At 44.6% G+C, this 20,278-nt stretch overlaps 2 long non-coding RNA genes across 2 annotated transcripts; both read left to right on the top strand.

Annotated features, from left to right (window-relative positions):
- The first annotated feature begins 87 nt into the window (after positions 1 to 87).
- LOC308189421 lies at positions 88 to 16,447 on the top strand. Its single transcript, XR_013946357.1, has 3 exons — positions 88 to 6,379; positions 10,146 to 10,255; positions 12,690 to 16,447. It is a non-coding gene; the product is annotated as an uncharacterized lncRNA (long non-coding RNA).
- Positions 16,448 to 16,709: 262 nt separating this feature from the next.
- Positions 16,710 to 20,008, top strand: LOC308189422. Its single transcript, XR_013946358.1, has 3 exons — positions 16,710 to 17,016; positions 19,046 to 19,129; positions 19,568 to 20,008. It is a non-coding gene; the product is annotated as an uncharacterized lncRNA (long non-coding RNA).
- Positions 20,009 to 20,278: the final 270 nt, after the last annotated feature.

The raw sequence follows: 20,278 nt of genomic DNA, 5'->3' as shown, positions 1-20,278 counted from the left end.
CCCCTCCCCAAGCCCCCCTCCTCCCACTGCGCACGCGCAGGGGGCTCCCCTCTCCCCCCCCCGCCCCCCGTCCCTTTTTTCTTCTCCCCCCCCGTCCCGTCCCGTGTTAACGGCAGCGGCTCGGCCGCTCCGTGCTCCGCCGGCGGCCCAGCCCAGCCCAGCCCAGCCCGGTGCGAGCGGGGAGCGCCCGGCCGCCGGTGCCGCCGCCGCCGCCTGACGGAGCGGCCGTTGCGCCCGTTGGACCGTTGGGCGCGTGCGGGACCGTTAGGCGCCGGGCACGTGCGGCGCCTCGCAGCCGCCGCGCGCGCGGGGAGCCCGCCCCGCCCACAGCCCCGCCCCGCCCGGCCCGGCGGCGCCGAAGGGGTTAAAGTTGATAATAAAATAATAAAGTAAAATAAAACCGAAATCGGTGAAAGGAAGCACCGGGGAGGGCGGGGTGGGTGGTGAGGGGCTCACACAGACGGTAGCCGAGCTCCCCACAGAGAGGGGGGAGTGAACGTGTGAAGAAAGGCGTTTTGGGGCAAAACCGAGCGGTTTTGTGAGGGGAGTTGGGGCAAAACCAAGTGGTTCCGGGGCAGACACAAGTGGAGGAGCGAGAGGAGCCAGCACCAGGACAGCAGCAGAGGCGCCAAGGCCATCACCGGGCGCCTGACCTTGTGGGAGGCGTCCCACCCATGGCAGGGCGTTGTAATTAGATGATCTGTAGGGTCCTTCCCACCCGAACCATCCCATGGTCTTAGGGCACCATCCGTGGGCAGACCCATGGCCGCCCGAGCCCCCTGCCCCCTATCCCACTCACGGTGTTTCGGGGCCTGCAGTGCCCTTTTGGCCTTCCCCTCCTGGCACCCTCCAGCCCTGGGCCCCTCCAGGTGAAGAGGTACGGTGCCGCAGGTTTGGTGTCTGCAAGTGTTCGGTGACAAAAAAGATAATCCTCCGCCTCAAAGCGCTCGGAGAGCTCACTCTTTTCAGTATCGTGAAAGACACGGGGAGAGAAATAACCTAAACCTCTGAGGAGGGTTTGCTTTAAATGCTGTAGGTAGTGCCATATAGTATGTCACTTTCCTTCCAAATTATTATTTGAGAAAAGGAGACCTTTGGTGGAAAATTAGTTTCCACTGCTTAAGAAAATCGTCCTACAATTCCAGGGGTGAGGGGAGAGTCACCCATGGATAAACACAGAAGCCGTCAAAGGCAGTGTCGGATTTCCAGGAGGGATGCTCTAAATTTAGGCGAGGGGTGAGAGGAGGGACGGGAGATAAAGCAAGATGAAATTTGCTGTGCCTCAGCGGGGCACAGGGTGGAGATAGCGATTCAAACCTGGGTCCACCGAAGCAAAAGCTTCCCGTGGTGCAGCGTCCATAAAGCGCAGGCGGGACTGGCGGCTCGTCCACTTTGGGGCTGTGCGATGTGTCAGTGCTGCTGCGTCCCTGCAGCTCATGGTCCTTGTCTGTACGCGCCCGTCCACTGACGTCTGCCTCAGCGCATGCCTACATTTGAATTTCTTAGTCGTTTGAAAATTGTATTGCTGTGGATTATTTCTTACCGAATGTTTAAACCAGTGCAGGTTGCCGTGAGCTTACACGAAGAATCCCTGCGGGACTCATGCGTGAGGTAAAGGCGTTGCAGTCAGGGAACGTACCCTGCATCCAGGAGGGGAGTGCTTGAAATGGACATCTCGGAGCGAACTGGGATGCTCAGGCAGCACAGGAGGAGCTGGAGGATAACAAGCTGTAGGTCCCGACGTTGGAGTGCAAGGATAATCTGCATTTAAGTGCAGTGGGTAATCTAGAATGCTAATAAAATTGATAGAGAATCATAAAATAATTTAGATTGGAAGAAACCTCTGGAGTTCAAAGCGGGGCCGACCCCAGCGATACATGAGGCTGCTCAGGGACAACATCTCAGAGTCTCCGGGACTCTTTGCACAGAAACCATTTAGTAGCACAGCTCCTCCCAAATCACCTCACCACTGTCTTGCTTTGCCAGCTCCCTCCAAGGGGTTCCTCCTCCATTCAGAGTGCTCAACGTGGGGAACTCAAACCATTGTGGCTACTTTAATTGGTCATTACTGGCCTTGTGACAACAGAACTTAGATTGTATTGGCGAATTTGATACTTTTACTCTATGGACACAGGTCTCACCAGGTAATCTTAACTTTTGCATAGCTCTCTTGTCACTGAGTAAGTCACAAAAAAAAAATAATTGCTTATCTTTGCTGCAGAAGTTTTTATTTTTAGACTGCTTTGTTGCAAATGCAGTTTTGTATTATATTCATGATGGGACTAAATATTTCAAAAAGCATCCTGAGATGCTCTGGCAAGAATGCATTTATTTTGTAGTAACATTAATTCACTGTTTCTTCATCAACAGTTTTTCAGTTCCCCTGTCAAACCCACGTGCTACTAAGGTTCCTAGGTAGAAATGATCACTGATGTGCAGCTCCTGGTGATTTTTAGCACACCTTTTTTCCCTATAGTCTCTTGAGAGTCAGTGGTGTTTACTACCAAAGTTCATCAGTTTGGACAACAACCGGAATCTCTTTCCTGTTCCATTTTTTGATGAGACAGTATAGGAGAGAACTCTTTAGTGGTTAACTGCCCTAGTCCTGCAGACAGCAAAACTGGTTTGTTCAGTCGCAAATCTAATCCTACGGATAAAACTTGCAGCTTTCTTATTTCTCTGATAGCCCCATGGTTCTTTCCGCTTCTTTCTCCTATACTACAGACAGGCAAGCAAGTCTCCCACGGTTCATTAGTTAAAAAAAAAAATCATAAACTGATTCAGCTTCCTGTAAATGAAGAGCTCTCACGTCTCACATGGGAGAGCGGAATTAACAATCGATGCATCGTGTTGCATATGCTGCTGCTGCAGTGTGCTGTCTTGCACCAAATGTAGAATAACCCAAATCTAAACTATGCCATTGCCAGTCACTGGCATTGCTTTGTTTAAAAATAATTAAGTGGGCATAATGCTATGGAAGGGAGTGAATAGTGCATACAATCCTGTTTAGCATTCCAACTGCATATATATATCTGGGGAGAAAGGTTTATAGAGCTACTTAGTGGATGAATGTCATGGCTGATAAATTCCATATGTAATAATACTTAAAGTCCATTCCATCAAAATATTTAAAAGCATGTTTGTATGTTCTGCTGAATTAGGGTTTCAGTGAACAAATGGCAAGCTCCTACACAAAGAATAGGATCTTTTGCTCTTAGAGGATAAAATTCATTGTATGAGACCCTGAGAATTAAATTCTCATACTTGTGTAACCCACGATGTAGAGTATCCTGCTGACTGGGGACAGTATGCAAGCCACAGGGGGAGTGAGCTTTATACACACATCCAGCGTTTCCTTTGGTCGCAGCTGAGGAGAATATTTAACTTCTGAGTCAACTCTTACAGAAATCAGTGAGAAGCAGATCGTGCCATGGGAGACATCGTGCGGTTCCAGGGTATACCAATCGTGGCATTTTCAGCAAAATGCTACTCATACTAACAGCATGTTATTTCTGGGGAGATTTGTGTCCCAAAGTTCCTGCCAAGACCTAACAACCGCTTTCACGATGAGGCTGGCTCCTCCAAGATATCTTCAAAGGCCGATGGGATGTTATCCGATTCCTAGAGCACATTTCTGCAACAGATATCCATACAACAAAGAAGATTCAAGATTTTTTTTTTTTTAGAGAGTTGAAACTTCACTAACATGTCTTTTGTATTATTGGAAATCTATGTTCCCAGGCACATGAAAGTTTCAATTCAAATACTTCTGCATGTTAAGGGATTTTTGAAGCTAGAAATTCACTAAGAGGAGAGGCGCTTTTGTCTCACAAATAAAAGCATTACTCTAGAGAATGGGATTATTTGCTGTGGGGATCACACAACACAGTGAGCATGGCTGAATTGGAGCCTTATTACTGTGGCAGAAGTGAATGCACATTTGTCCTGATACGCCAAAAGTGGAAAAATAGATTATAGCTGAAAATAGATAGCATAAGCAGTCACTCTGTAGTATGAGCAGCACTACGCCACAGAACAAGTACCAGGAAGAGAAAATAATGCTTGAAGACGGGGAAGAAAGGACTCACAAGCCTCGATGCCGTCACTGGTCTGAGGTTCTGTCTGTGCTGCACGTCCAGGTGCAGCTGAAGTAGATGCACCCAAGTGGATTTGGGTGGCACGGGTTCAGCTGTCTTGGGAAGGAGCCCGTGCTGGATTTTCATTGCGGTTCAACCTGACACGGGTGCCTCTGCTTGTGCTGCAATCCTTGCTTCCAGAGTACCATCAGAGAAGACTTTTGGAAGTGTAAGCCCCATTCCCAATAACAGAACTTGTAAACTCCCAGAAGACCATTTGGGTTACAGTCAGTAGCAGTTTCTGTAGTAAACTGAACTCAAATTGAATTTGTGCAGTTATTCCTCTTGGAATACCTTGTAAGTGATACCGGGAAAAGTAATTTACAACCTTAATCAGGACATGCAGTGAGGTACTTAATTTTGCACAATCACACCTTGTGCCCGCAGACAGGTCAGGAAGGTATCGTGAATTAAAACTCACCATCCACCACTTGATAACTGTTGCCTTGCACTTTTAGCACGGAGCAAGCAGGAGATAATGTGAGTCAGCCTAGTCCGCAACACAAGAACTTCAAGTATATTTGCATTACTTTGTGTTACGTTTGCTGCAGAACAAAACATACAAATGGACAAGTATTATGCATATCAGATGCTATAACTTGTGAATACTCGTAAGCCCCTGGACAGACACTCTGCTCCAGATCTAGCTGTGCCATTTTCCATCTCAGATGCCGTGGTTACTGCTGGCATAGCTCTGCTGGTAAAAGGCTTTGTTAAGAGGTCTTTAATTTGCTCCAGGCCAAGCGAGCAGGTTAGTTTATACCCTCTCATCGGCTAATCCATCTGACTTGTTGGAAGCTGGTGAGGGAGCACTCACATCATTGCTTTTGCCAACAGAGCTGTGGGGGTGGAAGCTCTCGGCTGAGGGCTGTTCAGGAACAACTGGAAGAACGATAATGTCACCGACTGGCACACCTGTCTGCGAACTCAATGCCAGTGCATGACTTAGTCCTGCATACGCTGCTGGATATTTTAACTCTTCCAAACATGTTCATGCCTTTTCTGTTACACATTCTTGGCTTAGTTCCCTTTTATACTAAGTGCTTTTGTATTGGCCTGGCACTATAAAAGAATTTGAAAGTGTTCAGTGATGTAATTTATACACCCCCTCCCCTCCTTTTTTTTTTTTTTAAAGTGTTCAAAGATGGAATTTATAACCCTTTTAAAGCCTTCTTATTCTTCAAAACAGTGTGAAAAGGGTCTGACGGGTGAATATCAACAACTGTAGTCCTGCAGAATTAAATCCATAATGTTTTATCCAGAACCTCAGCCCCGAATGCAGGATATCTGTCAGCCAAGCGACAGTCCATTTGGGGCTTGGTGTCTCACAGGTTTTATACCGCTGGAGAGAAGCTCACGTTGCAGCGCAGAGTCCAGCGTTTTTTCCTGGTTCCCACGTTTTCTCATGCTTGCTGTGTGCGTGACTCCTCTTACTCTTAAACCCAGAGGGGCCCAGTGGCACACAGGCCTCCACAAAGAGTTTTGTCTGGCTGGCTGCGAGCAGCTGTCCTCATCGCTGTCTCTCCAGGTTCGTCCGTCCTGTCGCAGAGCCTTCCCCTCTGGCTGCACCCTCACCTTGACAGAGCCAGAGGACACGTGGCAGCTCCACTCCTTCCGCAGATTCCCCTGCTGTCTTTGGCGAACGGTCGCTGTATGGCAGATACGTTGCAGAGTCTATTTTCCACTTTCTGTTTTCTTCTCCTTTTCAGTATTTTCCTAATCTCCACAGCTTTCATGAACACATTTTCCTTGTATTTTCAGGCTGGGGCTTTTAGACAGCCTTACCAACAGTTTAGCCTTAGCAAATGCAATGAACTTCCTCTTAGTTTCAGCCGCCTTTTAAAGTGATGTATCCTGTTTTTACCTAACATTTGATCATTCTTTCTTATTAAGGTCTGATCCTTTTTGTCTGTCTTCAGGTCAGGCCTCTGCTCTGGATGTAGGTCAGCTCCTATAGCCATAGGATCTCACGTTCTGCCTCACTGAAAAAAATAGTTCGTTCTTGGTATTTCATGTCTTGTGTTTCTTTGATGGTTCTCCTTCGCAGTCCTGCATTTTGCAGTCTGCAGCTCAGACAGATGTGCTTTATCAGCGAGTGAATGAGCTGTGAAAGATGCACTCTAATCAAGAGCACGAAGCTCCTGTTCTGGGTGTTTAGACAACGGCACTTTCCCCGTGGCTTTGATCAGTGCCCGTTCAATCAAGGCGCAGCCTCCTCCTAACTTTCTGACTGCTGACTTCAGGTAATCCAATTTAGCCATCTCTTTGTTACAATGTCTGCTTTCCATCGCTTGTTTGCCTAGATAACCTTATTCATTTTCACTGATTTCTAAATCTGCCAGCAGGTCAGTGGTACTCTGTCTTATGTTACCAAAGTTCCTAGAAAACATCTCTCTGCCTCCATTAATTTGTCCTTGTATTAATTAGTGAGCAGTTATTACAGTTATCATGGGCTGCAGAACCTCAACTGGATGGATTTAGTCCATTTAGTCCATTTAGTAATGGACAGGAATGAAATTTGGAAATTTTGCTTATTAAGATGTCCTTGTAGGATGATCCTTATGAATCCACGTCTACGGAGAAGACAAGAAAACAACACTAAGCAAACACATTTGTTATGGCACACTTTGTTAGTTCTGCAATTCTATACAACAGCTGTAATTATATTTGCTGGGGGGAATTCAAGTAGTTCTTAAAAATGTTTTTACAGGATATTTTTTATCACTCAGAAAATCAAATTTATAACAAGGTTCCTCAAATTGAGTGAAATATGTCAGCGAGGATGCTAATGCCAGGTCAGTACGGAACAAGGACAACACTCCCAAACGTGATTAATGATCTACTACTCATTATAGGATGTTGCAGTTTCTACCATTGCAAGTTCATGGCCACTGCCAATGCCAGACATGGACACACGATTTTCTTCTCAGAATCTTTTGCAGGCGATGCACAGGCTTGACCGCAGTGCAGCTGCAATGCAACTCGGGCAGTGACCGAGGGAAGTCTCCACTTAAAAACAGGTCCTAAGGAAGGAGTAAGGAAGGAGGGGAAGGAGGGACAGCCCTTGCTGATGCCTCCCGGCAGAGCTTTCTGGAAGAGCTTTCCCCAAGGTCACCAGCTGCACTGTCCCTAGAGCTGGCCCCGAGCCCAGGCAGCCAAACCCCCAGGAGGATGGGAGTGGGCTCAGGGCCCTGAGGCTCAGTTTTGTCCTTACTTAAGTCCCCTTTGCACTTCACCAGTCATCCTCTGACCCAGTGCTGCCTTTTCTCTTTTCCCAAAGCACTCTAGTGCAAGAGAAGCAGCCCACAGCAAAGCCTGGGCACTCTCCTCGTGCCATCCCTCTCCCTCATGTACATTTCCAACCCCATCAAAGCCATCAGCCATACCACCGCGCTGAAGTGTGTACCAACAGAGTGCTGCACGGGCTCTCACAAAGCAGCGTTGATGACCTTACGCCCCCTGAATTCCCCTGTTTAATTCATAATTATAGTAATAATATCCATGGCTTTCTTGGGGTGTCCCCTTTAGTGCCTGGCAAGGTGTTGCCCAAATGTTTGTGCCTGTTCCCTTCACTATGGCATGGGTCTGGAGCATGTCCCAGGAGCTCCGGGTGCTGATATCCTTTTCTCTATCATATCCTGCTGTCAGCAGACAGCTCCTGTGAGCTATTGCTGGTGCCTGCCTGAAGTATTCTTGTTTAACGTCTTATTTCCCTCCTCCCTGTGTTATGGACAGGCTATTAATTAGTAATCAATTAATCTGTGCACCTGAGGTTGCAACTTTATGTTGCCACCAGGAACGCAGTTGTTTCCAGAGGATGTTTCAGAATGCCATGCCTGCTTTTACTTGGAAGAAAATCTGTTTTTACAATACTGCTAAAACGTGAAATCTAATGCTTGGAAAATTCTGGCTCAGTCAGGAAGACTTCAGGCTTACCTCCGTGTAACTAGTCAGGCGTTTCTGGAAGTTGTAAGTAAACTAGAAAGCATTTCGTTGTTTTTGTGTGTGAGGGAGTGGGTGAATTTACAGTACGACCCGCATTAAATCAGAGTGCCTACTTGGCTTTCCGTAAGTTTATTTTGTAAGTGTTCTTAGGGATTAGGCATATGGCATAACTGAACTAATTGTGTCAAAGCAGAGTAAATAAAAGAGCCCTGCAGGCACACAACACACACAAAGATTTTAAGAATTACAACTGGCACCTCAGAAATACTTTGATTTGATTTTGGAAGGCAACACTTTCAAAAGTAGGTGCTAATGCTAGATCACTTAGCACTGGTCACCCGATGGCATTCACATGCGCATTTAGGCAATTGCCTTGGGTTTTTAAGGACACAACATGATGGCATCAACTCTTGGGTCAAAAATCTCAGCAAGCTGGAGGTGGTGCTCACAGAAAACTTCTCAGAGAATTTACACATCCACTCTAGCTTAATTTGTGTGAATGCATAACCCCACAGTTAGCTCAGTCCACAGTTTGTGAGAATTTTCATTTATTTTTTTTCCCTGATACCCAAATAGGAACCCATAAAGCAATCAGTGTTTAATTATCTCTATTTGAGTGGGAGACTCTTGTGCTGGCAGATCTGTATTGCCACTTCTCATATTCCTACCACCCCTTGGTTAGACAACAGTCCTACAATGTATCCGCATGAGACTCCGGCACCAGGAAAATCCATGTAGCATGGGAAGGCCACAGCAATTCTCCACAACAACAGTGCTTCTTTTAAGTATGCTTGACAACTATCTTTGGTTTTGCATTGATTCACAGAACACCAACAGAAACTCAAGATCTTAGTTTGTGTTGTTAGGGCGTGGTGTCATCAGGGAACCGTGATCTAGATAGAGGTATCCAAACTTTTTTGATCGAACACCCCTATCAACAAAAAATGTTGAGCACGCGCTCCCCATTATATGTATATTTAATTATGAATTATATACATGTATTACTGTACTAATATGCTATGTACATTATAAAACATAAGTAGAAATAGAAATTATAAAAGGATGCAATAAGGATGGAATAAACACAACGTTTAAAACTTATTTTATTTATTAATGGCACAAAAGGTGTTTTCTTCACAAACCCCAGTGGGTTGTCTTGCACACCCCGTGGGGGGTCTGCACCCTGCTTTGGAGACTGCTGATCCAAAGGATGGGCTAAAGCTCGAGACCGAAAAGCAAGGCAAAAATCAAGAAAAAAAATGTTTACTCATTGGCCTCAATGTACTCCACTCAGGAGGTTAAAGGCTTTCAAAGTCTGGTCCCAGAGTGTGGAATGAACTCCCTCAGGAGCTGAAGACTATCACAAAGATCATTGTACAAATGCAAACAGGATTTCTTTAACCAGCCTCTATGATATAAAGGCATTGCAACATATACATTAAAGAAAAGCACCCAAATTATCAAAGCAAATCATTCTGCAAACCTCTCCCCTGGGGCAGAGGAAGGGAGAACAAACAATGTGTTGCTTAATGCACTACTGAAAAGCAGTTGGGTATTGCTGCAATGGAGAACGTGAATAGGCTAGCGTGTAAGGGAAAACTGGAGTTGTTACTCTTTCTGCTCAAAATTAAAAATCTACACCAATATGAATGAAATGTTTGTTTCAGGTCAACGGGCATTATATATTCATTTTTTAAAATTTTTTACTACTTATTTAGGATTATTCTATTGTTTTCTTTCTTCCGCAGTGGATGCGGGCTGCAGAATTGTGAGTGATTTACTATAAATCATTGACTCTAGCTGTGCCTGGCTGTAAAATAGGCTAATTTACCAAGCTCACATTAAGAGCCTTTTTTGGGTCATATTTCAGTACAGCTGGATTGTGTTGTTGGCACAACTCTAAATATAGATCAATCTGCAAATTGCTTGCTCCTGAAATTGGTTCAAAGAAGTATTCCGAGCCAGATGTACAGCTAATACACGGGACGGTGAATCCCAGCCCTCCTGGAGTAAGGTAAGGTAGACTATTGTTTTACTTCAAGGGTGACGTTTATTTCATCTTAGGTGCCTGGCTGACTCCTACTTGCTGCATGAGTTGGGATGAACCTGGAGTCAAGACTTTCCCTGCCCTTTCTTTGCAAGTCATTCACCCAACACCTAGTTTGCAGATGCGGGTAGGAATGGGAAGAGCCTAACTTCATGCTGCATGCACCACTTTCCCAATTATGACAAGAAAGCAGTCTAGGGCTGGCCAGAAAATTGTGTTTTACGTCAGAAGATGTGCTTTCAAAAAAAAAAAAATCTGAATTTGGATGTGATTTTTTAATTTATTTTTTTTTCCACAATTTCTCCATTAGGCTGAAATTCCTGTGCTACAGCTCTCACTGTAGCATGATGCTTTCCCTCTGACTTCTCTGGCTGGTATGTTACAGAAGATGTAGTGTGACCAGCTTGCCATGCCTGTGGCAAAGAACAGGGCGTCTTTACTTGAACTGACAAGCTTTTTAAAACATGGAGCAGTGGGAAATGAAAGTTTAATGTTGAGATGACTGGAAACAAAGGTTTTTAGCATTGTTTCAACTTGATTCTCTACCATGAAATTTCTTGATTAAAAGCTTTGGAATTTGTGTTCTGTGCTTTTTCAGGACCTGCCTTTAAACAGTAAAATGCATCTTCTGGTATCTTTGAGTGTGGGAGAGTAACCATTGGTGAAGAATACTAACAACTTGGTTGACTAGTGTAACAAGAAATAAAACTGCAGCAGAATTTGCATCTATAGCTGAAGTCTGATTCTTGGTGATGAATAAGTAGTGGTTAGTGCTGGTTTCATGCAGAAAATGTTGAAATGCCAGCTTTCTTTGGGATGATAAAACAGGATGAAAATGGAAACTGACACTTCTTAATTTCCCGGGGGAAGAGGGTTCTGAATTTAGCCTGATGTAAAACAAGATCTTCCTTGACAAGTTTTGCATAAACCTATCACCTAACTTTTCTCAGGTATTAAATGATCTTTCTGAAGCTGATCTGAGTTTGAGGTAGGGCATTTTAGTTAACATTTCTACAATATTTTGAGGAATAACTCAGTAAGTATGCTAGCAACTTGCCCCTTGTCCAGTATTTCATAAATAATGCATGTTTTGTATCAAAGCCAATATTTTAAATCTACAACAGACATAGAAGTCACAAACAAATGTGGGAAAACAAAAATGCAAGATTAATTCTGTTAGTGTGAACTATTTGAATCTTGAATGAATTAATCCTCATTTCTGAGCAACTGTTAACTTCGAAAGTAAAAAGCTATCAAATTATGATGTGATGGAAAGTATACTGAAACGCTTGCCATTAAAAGAAGTATGACATTCTACTATTTCTAGAAGCACGTCTGAAGAAATTAGTAAATCTTATTTCAATATTGCTCAAATGTCTGTTTCGGATTTATTTTTTTTTTATTATTTTCTGAAATTCTTGGCAAAAACATCACCAATAGCCTTCTTTGGTTATATTTCTCAATTAACAAATGCTCTTAATGATTTTTCCTACTGTTCTGAGTGAAATAATTAATTCTTGACTGTGCAGTGCTTTGAAAACAGAACTATCAAATGTGAACTAGAGTGAATCATGACTGTTCCTGAAAGTCTAATAGGAATTATATTTGGCATAACTAATCTGTAAGTGGCACTCCAGTGTAATATGTTTTTACACAGTGGAAATTTTGCTTCAGACTTCTGGAAAAGAATCATCGATGAATGTTTCTGCAAATCTAGTGTAATTTTGGTTTTATCCTCATCACAAATAAATAAATAAATAAATAATCATATTGTCAAGTTATAAAGGAAATTAAAATCACGCAAGGTTCCCCTACTCTTGCTCCCTCACCTACCAGCAAAGGTGGCTTCACACTTATTACCAGATGGCTTTTTGGCCAGTGTGCGCAAACTGAAAAACACAGATGGAGACTCAGTCCTTTGAACAGAGCCTAAACGCAGCTGCTGGCTGTGCTGGAAGCGGAGTCACAAGGATGTTCTAGTATTACATGGCCTGGAGTGCATGTTAAACCAGATGATGCTAATGGGAAGAGGAGAACTACAGGCCCCTTAGGTGCTTCCTGCTTCCCTTCCCCTCCAAATATATATGTCCCTGGAATCATCTACTACTACTACTACTACTACTACTACTACTACTACTACTACTACACCACTAATACCACCACCATCACTAGTAGTAGTAGTAGTAGTACACTACCACCACCACCACTACTGCTAGTAGTACTACTAGTGGTGGTGGTGGTGTTAGTGTTACCATTAGTATTATTACTATGGACCTACCAACATGTTCAGGAAAAATGGAGGTGTCCTGTTCCAATTAAGCATTCAGCGGCATGAAGCACAGACAGATGCTCCCGTTATTGCAAACAAGCTGGGATATAAGCTGGCAATGCCCCAGCTACGCTTTGATCCCCATGTGTATGTTCTTACTCTGAGGTGGATATGAAGCACTTTCATCACTTAGCATGTGGACTCACGTGGTAGGTTTGACATTCTTGCTCAATATTCCAGTCCGTATTATAGGTTAAACTATGTTTACATGGTTTGAATTTCATTTTTTCAGGTCTGTGTCTTTAAGAAGAGACTCTCTAGTACTCCTCCATAAACCCACAGCTGCCTTGCCCACGCTGAGCTGGTGAGCCATGGTGCTGTGCCTGTTCTGCAAGCATCCAGGCAGCAGCAGCAACCTGCTTCTGAGTTGTGAGGGTGCTCCTCATGCCATGCCATGATGAGGGGGTCACACATTTCACCTGCAGTTTCTGGAGATGCCACTGACTCTTTCAAGGCTGCAGGACAGTGGAGTTGCACTTCTTTGAGGTTATGACCCTGCATCGAAGCCGTGAGTTAACACGGACAGAAATCCCACAACCTGCATCAGCTGTCTTCAGTCTGTCACATCACCAACAGGCCTACATGACTGCATCATCAAAGCTTGCTTTCAGAGGTCATTTATCATGGATGATGTCTCCTCTTCAGCATCCTATATGTGTGACTTAACACTTATGAGTCAATGGGGTAGCTAAAGGCAGGAACAGAGCAGCCTCCTCTTCCAGATCATGCGGGGCATCAGGGAGAACAGAGAGATGGGGTGAGTCTGCAAAGCACTTGTAGACTGGGATCAGCAGAGGTAGACAAGCTCTCTCAGAACACGTAACGTACACTGGTTTAGTGCTAGTGAGCATGGCTGTTTTCCCCATAAATCCCAGCAGGTGCTGTGACTTGGGGCAGACACTAGCTGCTACGTGTTTCAGCGAGGGTAGGTGCCTGTCAGCCTGCCTCCTCCACAAAGAGGAGGTTCCCTTGGTCATATCCTACCAGAGAAGTCTGGAAAGGGATATTTCTGTGTGGGAAGAAGGCAGGAGCTCAGCTGGAAAGAAAATCTCTTCCCCAACTCTTTCTTTTTTTCACTGTAGGCTCTTGCAAAATGTTGGCAAAATATTTTTTATCTGTGGTATTCAGCTTATGGTCTGCACCGGGGTCATGTGGCCTGCAGCATCACAGACAGAATGCCAAATTTCTTTAGAAAGTTATAGCTTTGGCCACTGGATCAAACCACATTTGGTTCAGCTTCTTTTAGGTCACACCACAGGCTGGAAGAACTTCCCTGCGAAACGCTCTATCAATTCCATCGCCGTAGCATTTCCTGTGAATAACACGGTGATCTGAGGCAGGGAGTGTTTTCTCTGAGCTGGCTGCGGACCTTGTGTCTCTTACCTCTGTAATTCTTTGTCTTCACTCTTCTTGTTTCACGTTCTGGCATCTGGGACACTCCTTAGCATTGACTGGTTTCTGTTTTTCGTCTTGCTCACACCTTTGGCTGCTGAATGGAGCTGGAGAAAGTCCAGACTTCTCTCCAGTACCTAATTCTTCAAATCAAACCCATCTTTGCAGGTTTGGTTTTGGCTTTTATTCTTGGCTAATGACTACAGTGATACCAGCCTTGCCCAATGGTGAAACTTACCTTTGCAAGATTGTTTCTTTTTATTTTTCGTTATCTCTTTTCCAAGGTCTTTCTTTTGTTTTCACCCTCCTGTTGTGCAGATGCATTTTGCTGCATTTTTAACTGTTACTTCACTGTATGATCTCTCATCCAGTTTATGGCCTATGGCATAGAATTTGTCCTTTGTATTTCACTGCGTTGTCCTGGTCCCACGCCCAACATCAGCGTGTGAATAAAGTAGTCAAGAAACAGCTACAGTTGCCTAAGAAATTCTTCTAACAAAGTCTTCAAGAGGCGGAGTCAGGATAGCACTCTCTGTAACAGTCTACCCCTTGCAAGGGATCTCGGCACAGACTTAGGTCAGGAAGAGGATTGTGCCTCCCAGAGCAGTGGAGGGACTCCCCAGTTACCTCCTAGTTTTTGTGGCAAGCTCAGATCAAACGCAAAGGTGAACTTGGCCATGTGTCTGGTGGCAGTTTTTCTTTGCCATGAACGGCATATATTTTTACACCTTTCATTTTTTTCACGCTTGCACTTTACAAAATTTACATTTTATTATACATGTATATCTGAATCTTTTCTGCCCTGAATTTAGTTCCTAACACAGTTGGATTATGAGTTCCTCCATTCTCCAAAAATCTGTCAAAGACCGAACATTGCTTAAACTCTCTCTTTCTCTCTCTCCCTCCCACTCTCTCCACCTCACCAACCCCCTGCTCCCCATTCTTCTTTCCTCCCTCCCTTCCTTTCTTTTCAGGTTAGACACTTCAGAGTTTTCAATTTTTAATTTTTTTTTTCATGCCATTTCCACTTGGAGATCACCCTTAGAAAAACTTTTTTTTTTTTTTTTTTTAAAAACACTTCGCTAAAGATGTGATTGCATCTCCTTTACAGTTCTTCCTCAAATAAATTACCTTCCTCATTTATTTATATCCTTCTCAACCTTTCAGCTGTCACCATTTGTTATGGGTTGTTTATGTCCACCTTTACCTTAGCTAGATAATATTCCCTTCTCTTTTAGATCCCGTCTTACATTTCTAACCAGTCCTGCATGGCCTGCACTGGCAAAGCTTTCTCTGTGTGGTTATGTTCCCTCTCTTTTCCTCCCTTCACACACATTCCTTCGGTATAACTCACTCCAGATTTTCCTTGGGCTATTTTATAGGCTGCTGGCACTTGAGTATTCCTTTCTTTTCTATCATTAATGTGAGCATTTCTACATCTTCTTAGTTATTCTTCAAACAACATCTGGCTTCCCTAAAATCTGCATACTATAATGCCCTTAGATGATTAGCTGTTTTAGCACCACTATACACAATGCATTTAAACTGCGAATATCCTACACTTGAAGTAAAATGTTTGAACGACTTGCAAAGGCTTTGTTTTTTAAGCTTGTAAGAATCAAGCTGTGGTCTACTGTCTACCACTACCATTACTGGTATACTATTTCTGGCAAATACCTTGACTATGACATCAATTATATGCTCATCAGCTGTGTAATACAGTTTGGGAGAGGAGAAATAATAACTTAGAGACAGTATGTAGCTGTCTTCCACACAGTCACAGAGCTGCTGAGGCTGGATGGCACCTCTGGAGATCGTCTGGTCCAAGTCCCTGCTCAAAGCAGGGCCAGTGAGCAAGCCTGCTCAGTATGCATACTTTTTCTACTACATCATTATACAAAATGTCATGAGCGCTCTGCTTATGACAGCCTGGGACCTGGGTAATTTTGCTGGACACCGGTAGCTGGTACTCCAGCGTGTCCTGACTGGCACTGTTGCACCAGGGGAGGTTTAGACTGGACATTAGAAGGAATTTCTTCATGAAGAGGGTGCTCAAGCATTGCAACAGGTGGCCCAGGGAAGTGGTGGAGTCCCCATCTTGGGGATATTTATGAGACGTGTGGATGTGGCACCGAGGGACATGGTTTAGTGGTGGGACTTGTGAAGTCAGGTCAATGGTTGGTCTTGATGACCCTGAAGGTCTTTTCCAACCTAGATGGTTCTACGATTCTCTGAGACATCCACGTACACTCCTGGGTAAAGCAGAAGGCCTACAGAAGGCCCATGCCCTACCCGAGTAGTAAACGGGGTCAGACTGGACTCTTTAGGGCACCCTGAGGACAGTAAATGTTTTCTTTAGGAAACTGAATCAAGCCCCTATTACTAAGCCCATGATTTTCAGCCCTTCCCACTAGCTGAACTGACTACAAACTTTTTTTTTTTCCCCCTAAAATGACTTCCCCCCGCTCTAAAAGGTGAATATCACCTGCCTATATTCACTTTAGATTTTCTTTGTGAAGTCCAGACTGTAACTGCAGATACTACATCAACCTGACTGAAGTTTTTGCAGAAAACAATTTTAGTCTTGCAAATATAGCAGCTGTGTGGAGCTGGGTGCTCCTGGTCCCAGCTTCTTTCCAGGCTGCAGGCAAGTCTTTATCCTGCTCCTGGCAAAACTCAGGCCTGCCTCCTGAAGCCTCTCCCTCAGCTTTCACTCTCGCTGTAGCCACGCATGCTGTGCATCAATCTGCAGTTTCCTAATTTAAACCACTGTTTGTTTATCTTCTTTGTCCTTCAGAATTTGCTGCTGGTCTTTTTCCAGGCTGCAGAACACACATGGCTATTTCGTGGGGGGAAAAGGGAGAGGGTTAAAAAACAATTCCAAATTTAAGTTAAGATCTTTTTTTTTGTCTTGATTCCCTCCTAAGCATTCCCTAGATCTTCTGAGGCTACTTAAAAAGTATCAAGTCTGCTATAAATACCCTGGAAGTGTTTCCTTCTTGTATATTTCTATGTATATGTTATAGAAACGTACATATTTTTCACCCTCAAGGCACTTCTCCCACTAGGGAATGGATGGGATATGATGGCCTACTTCCAGCTGGACCTAGGAATGGCACGAAAGCCCTCACCGGCCAGAAAAGCAAAAATCAAAACAATAAAACGTGGTAAGTCTCCGGTCCCCTCCTTCTCTTACTGCAGGTGTCGGCCACGGAGTACAGCCCTGTCTCAGATCATACAGGAAGTTACAGTGGCATTTTGCTGTGAAAAATCTTTGCTGTGAAAACACAGCACTGATGGGCTCACAAGAACTGCTTCGATAGGAAACAAGTTAACATAAGCCTGAAGCTGACACCTGGCTCTCAACAAAAATCCAGTGATCCAGAAGTTTTTTGCTTATTTGTGTCAGAAGGACTCATGTAGCCAAAATGGAAAGAAAAAAAAAAAAAAAAAAAAAAAGCTTGCGTGACCAGCATCCCCTTCTGTAAATAGAAAAGGTAACTGCTTGTATAATTAGAACGGAATACAGGATATGTGTTGGCATACGCAGTGCAATATGTCTGAGGGAAATAATACACATTTAGTCTAAATCTCTGTTAATGAGAGGGGATTGGGTCACAGGCTTTGCAAGGTCTGAAGTGAATGCTAACAGATTGGTAGGGCACAAGCGTTTTGTTACCACCCATAGCCACATGTTTTTGTGCCCCAAAGCAGGTGTTGACCAGTGTTTCTGTAAGCAAAGTTTCCTGATCTCTCCCTGGAAGAGGCACTGTGTGAGGCCCTCCAGCCTGATTTTTCCTTCAAGGCCCTGTAACTCCACAGGGAGGGAGGAGAGGGGCAGGGAGCCAGGCCCACCCTGCTGAACAGGCCCAATGGTGACACAGTTTTGTACAGCAATCGCACAGGACTCGTTCCCTTTGTCAGCAGCAGCCTTTCTGCCGCCTCGAGCTGTGTCTGAGAGTTTCAGGTTGTGGGCTGGTGTTTCAAACCCCCGCCTGTGTTGCCTTCTCCTGGCACGAAATACATGCTGGGGATGAAAGGCCGCTCCCCTGTGCCGCCACAGGTGTTTGGCTAGAAAGACGTGAGCTGAGCTGGCTGAAGCGCTGAGGTGACCTTCCTCTGCCGTTCCCTCGAGCAAGCTGTCCTGCCTCTTCGCCAGGATACGGCGAGGTGTCGGTCATTGAGACCAGGGCTGCATGAATGCTTCTCAAGACAGGAAAAAATGACTTCGACATTTGGGCTCGACAGCTGAGTGAAAGCACCCCTGTGCCTCTCTTCCCTCAGCTTGCCCAGCAGCCCGGAGCAGGCCCTGCGCCTGTCCCACATAGCGCAGCGCTTTGCCCTCGCTCCCATCGAAGGCAGATGCTAAGAGAGAAGCCAAGCACCAGCATCCAGCTCCATGGAGAGAAGGCACGGGGCTGTGTGTTATTGCTTTGCTCCCGAGATGACAGCAGAGCCTGGAACATCTCAGTTTCTCCCTGTGTATACACCACACGGGTGCCAGCTGGAGACAAAATGCTCTTTATAAGGCAAGGATTTGCAGCTTGCTGTCCTCTGCCCTTAGCCTTTGCTGTGGCTACGTACCTAGTGGGCAGTGCAGGGCATTAATGGAGCCATTTTTGTCCTGGGTGGAGCTGGACTGGTCCCAGCAGTAACAGGCTGCAGTCTTTTCTCAAGTGTATTTGGTGCCTGTCACCCCAAGTGTTTGCCATCCCTGGTGCAGGGACATGTTTGCTCTCCATGCATCCATGCTCTGGAGCATCCTCATCCACCACATCCTGAAGGCTGCTTTCTGAGTTTCTCTGAGTTTCTCTGAGACCAGAGCTACTGACTGCTTGGTTTATTCCCAGAAAATAATATGTGCCTCAAACCTTAATAAATAGAAAAAAAAATGCATACTTTACACAAAGGTAGCAACATTTTCACTGAACCTCAGGCTGGGCTGGGAACCTGTGGAAGAGGCGTAAAAATGTTATAGAAATCTATTTAGAAAATTTTCTTTATTTTGTGAGGTGACATGTAGTACACACACACGCACACTGATCCATAAGCACTGGAAATCATGTGTATAAGATTTCCTCATATCATTGTTTTTCAGCTTTTTGAAATTGTTATTCAGCAATAGTTGAGTAAAATAGATACTGTATAAATGAGTGGCTGGATTTAATCAATGTGTGATCTTCACCCTTGCTACAGGTGGTGAAAGCTTCTTGTTGTGAAGTATCTGTCCATGGGAATTAAAAAATGAGCACACCAAGACTGGTGACCTAAGCTCTCCAGGTGAGAAAATCAAGTTGTTGACTTGGGAAAGAGATTGGGTTTGGAAATGTTGGATCTGTGGGAGTCCCTGAAGGAAAACAAGGAGCAGAAGTGACTTTTGTCACAGGAGATTATAATGGTGTTGAAAGTAGCTGGAGAAAGTTCAGCTCCTGTGAGAGTGGGTCTGGGGTGTTTCATTACTGGGAAGGTTTGATTCTGCATTTACTCAGCCTGGCTTTGTTATTAACTTCAGGAGAGTTAATCCTCACCTACTCCTACATATGTGGCAGCAGAAGCAAGCATTTTTGCAACTCCTGTGACTAACAGGGTACTTCTGAGCAAATTAATAGATGTGAATTAACACTGAGGGGCTAAGACTTCTTTGGGTGATAGCAATCCTTCCCATTTGTCATCCATCTCTCATTACACCAGCAAGTAATTATCGCTCCCGTTTTGCAGGTAAGAAAGGGGAGACAAAGAAATTCAGCGGCCTGCCAAAGGTGAAGTACACAACTGTTGAAAAGACTTGAAATCAGACCTTATTTCTTGTAACTTTTGAGCCATTTGCATGTACAAAGATTATTCTGTATATCAGGACATCGCTCCGCTCCCATCAATGCTGGGTAACTACCCATTACAAACCTAACCTGGGTCTGATGTGAACTCACAGTTTTATTTCTGTTGAATTACGCAGAACTGTAATGTTAATGCCATCTGGAAGAGGATGGGTTGCACGTGACCAGAAAATAAATATATAAATAAAGTCTTTGGGGACAAAATTGCCCCTTCAAACTTCTCTTGAACACATTTGAACTGGCAGAAAGATTTTGCACCACTTCAACACCCTTTGTCAAACGGCTGCGATGCATTTGGGCTGACAGCAGGAGCCCTCCCACTGGAATTGCCACCCCGCGGTGTCACTGCTGTGTGTGACACACCTGCAATCAGGAGGATTCAGGAGCAATCAAATGTGAAGCCTCTTTGATGCTGTTTTCCTTCTGTTTCTCTGTCAGCATGCAACATACAACTCGCCATCGTTGCTAGGGAAGCAAAATTGTGTGCCCACCTTAATGTGTGTGTGTGTGTTCCTTGCATTAACATCTTTCAGTCCATGGGCAGCTTTGATAACAGTTAGTACGAGGGTCTGTGTCTCAAAATAAAATTATGTAC

The sequence above is a fragment of the Anser brachyrhynchus genome, assembly GCF_964034855.1.
Source record: "Anser brachyrhynchus genome assembly, chromosome: 2".
NCBI classification, from domain to species: domain Eukaryota; kingdom Metazoa; phylum Chordata; class Aves; order Anseriformes; family Anatidae; genus Anser; species Anser brachyrhynchus.
The sequence above is the reverse complement of the archived record's forward strand: the minus strand, read 5'-3'. Positions and strand labels throughout refer to the sequence as shown.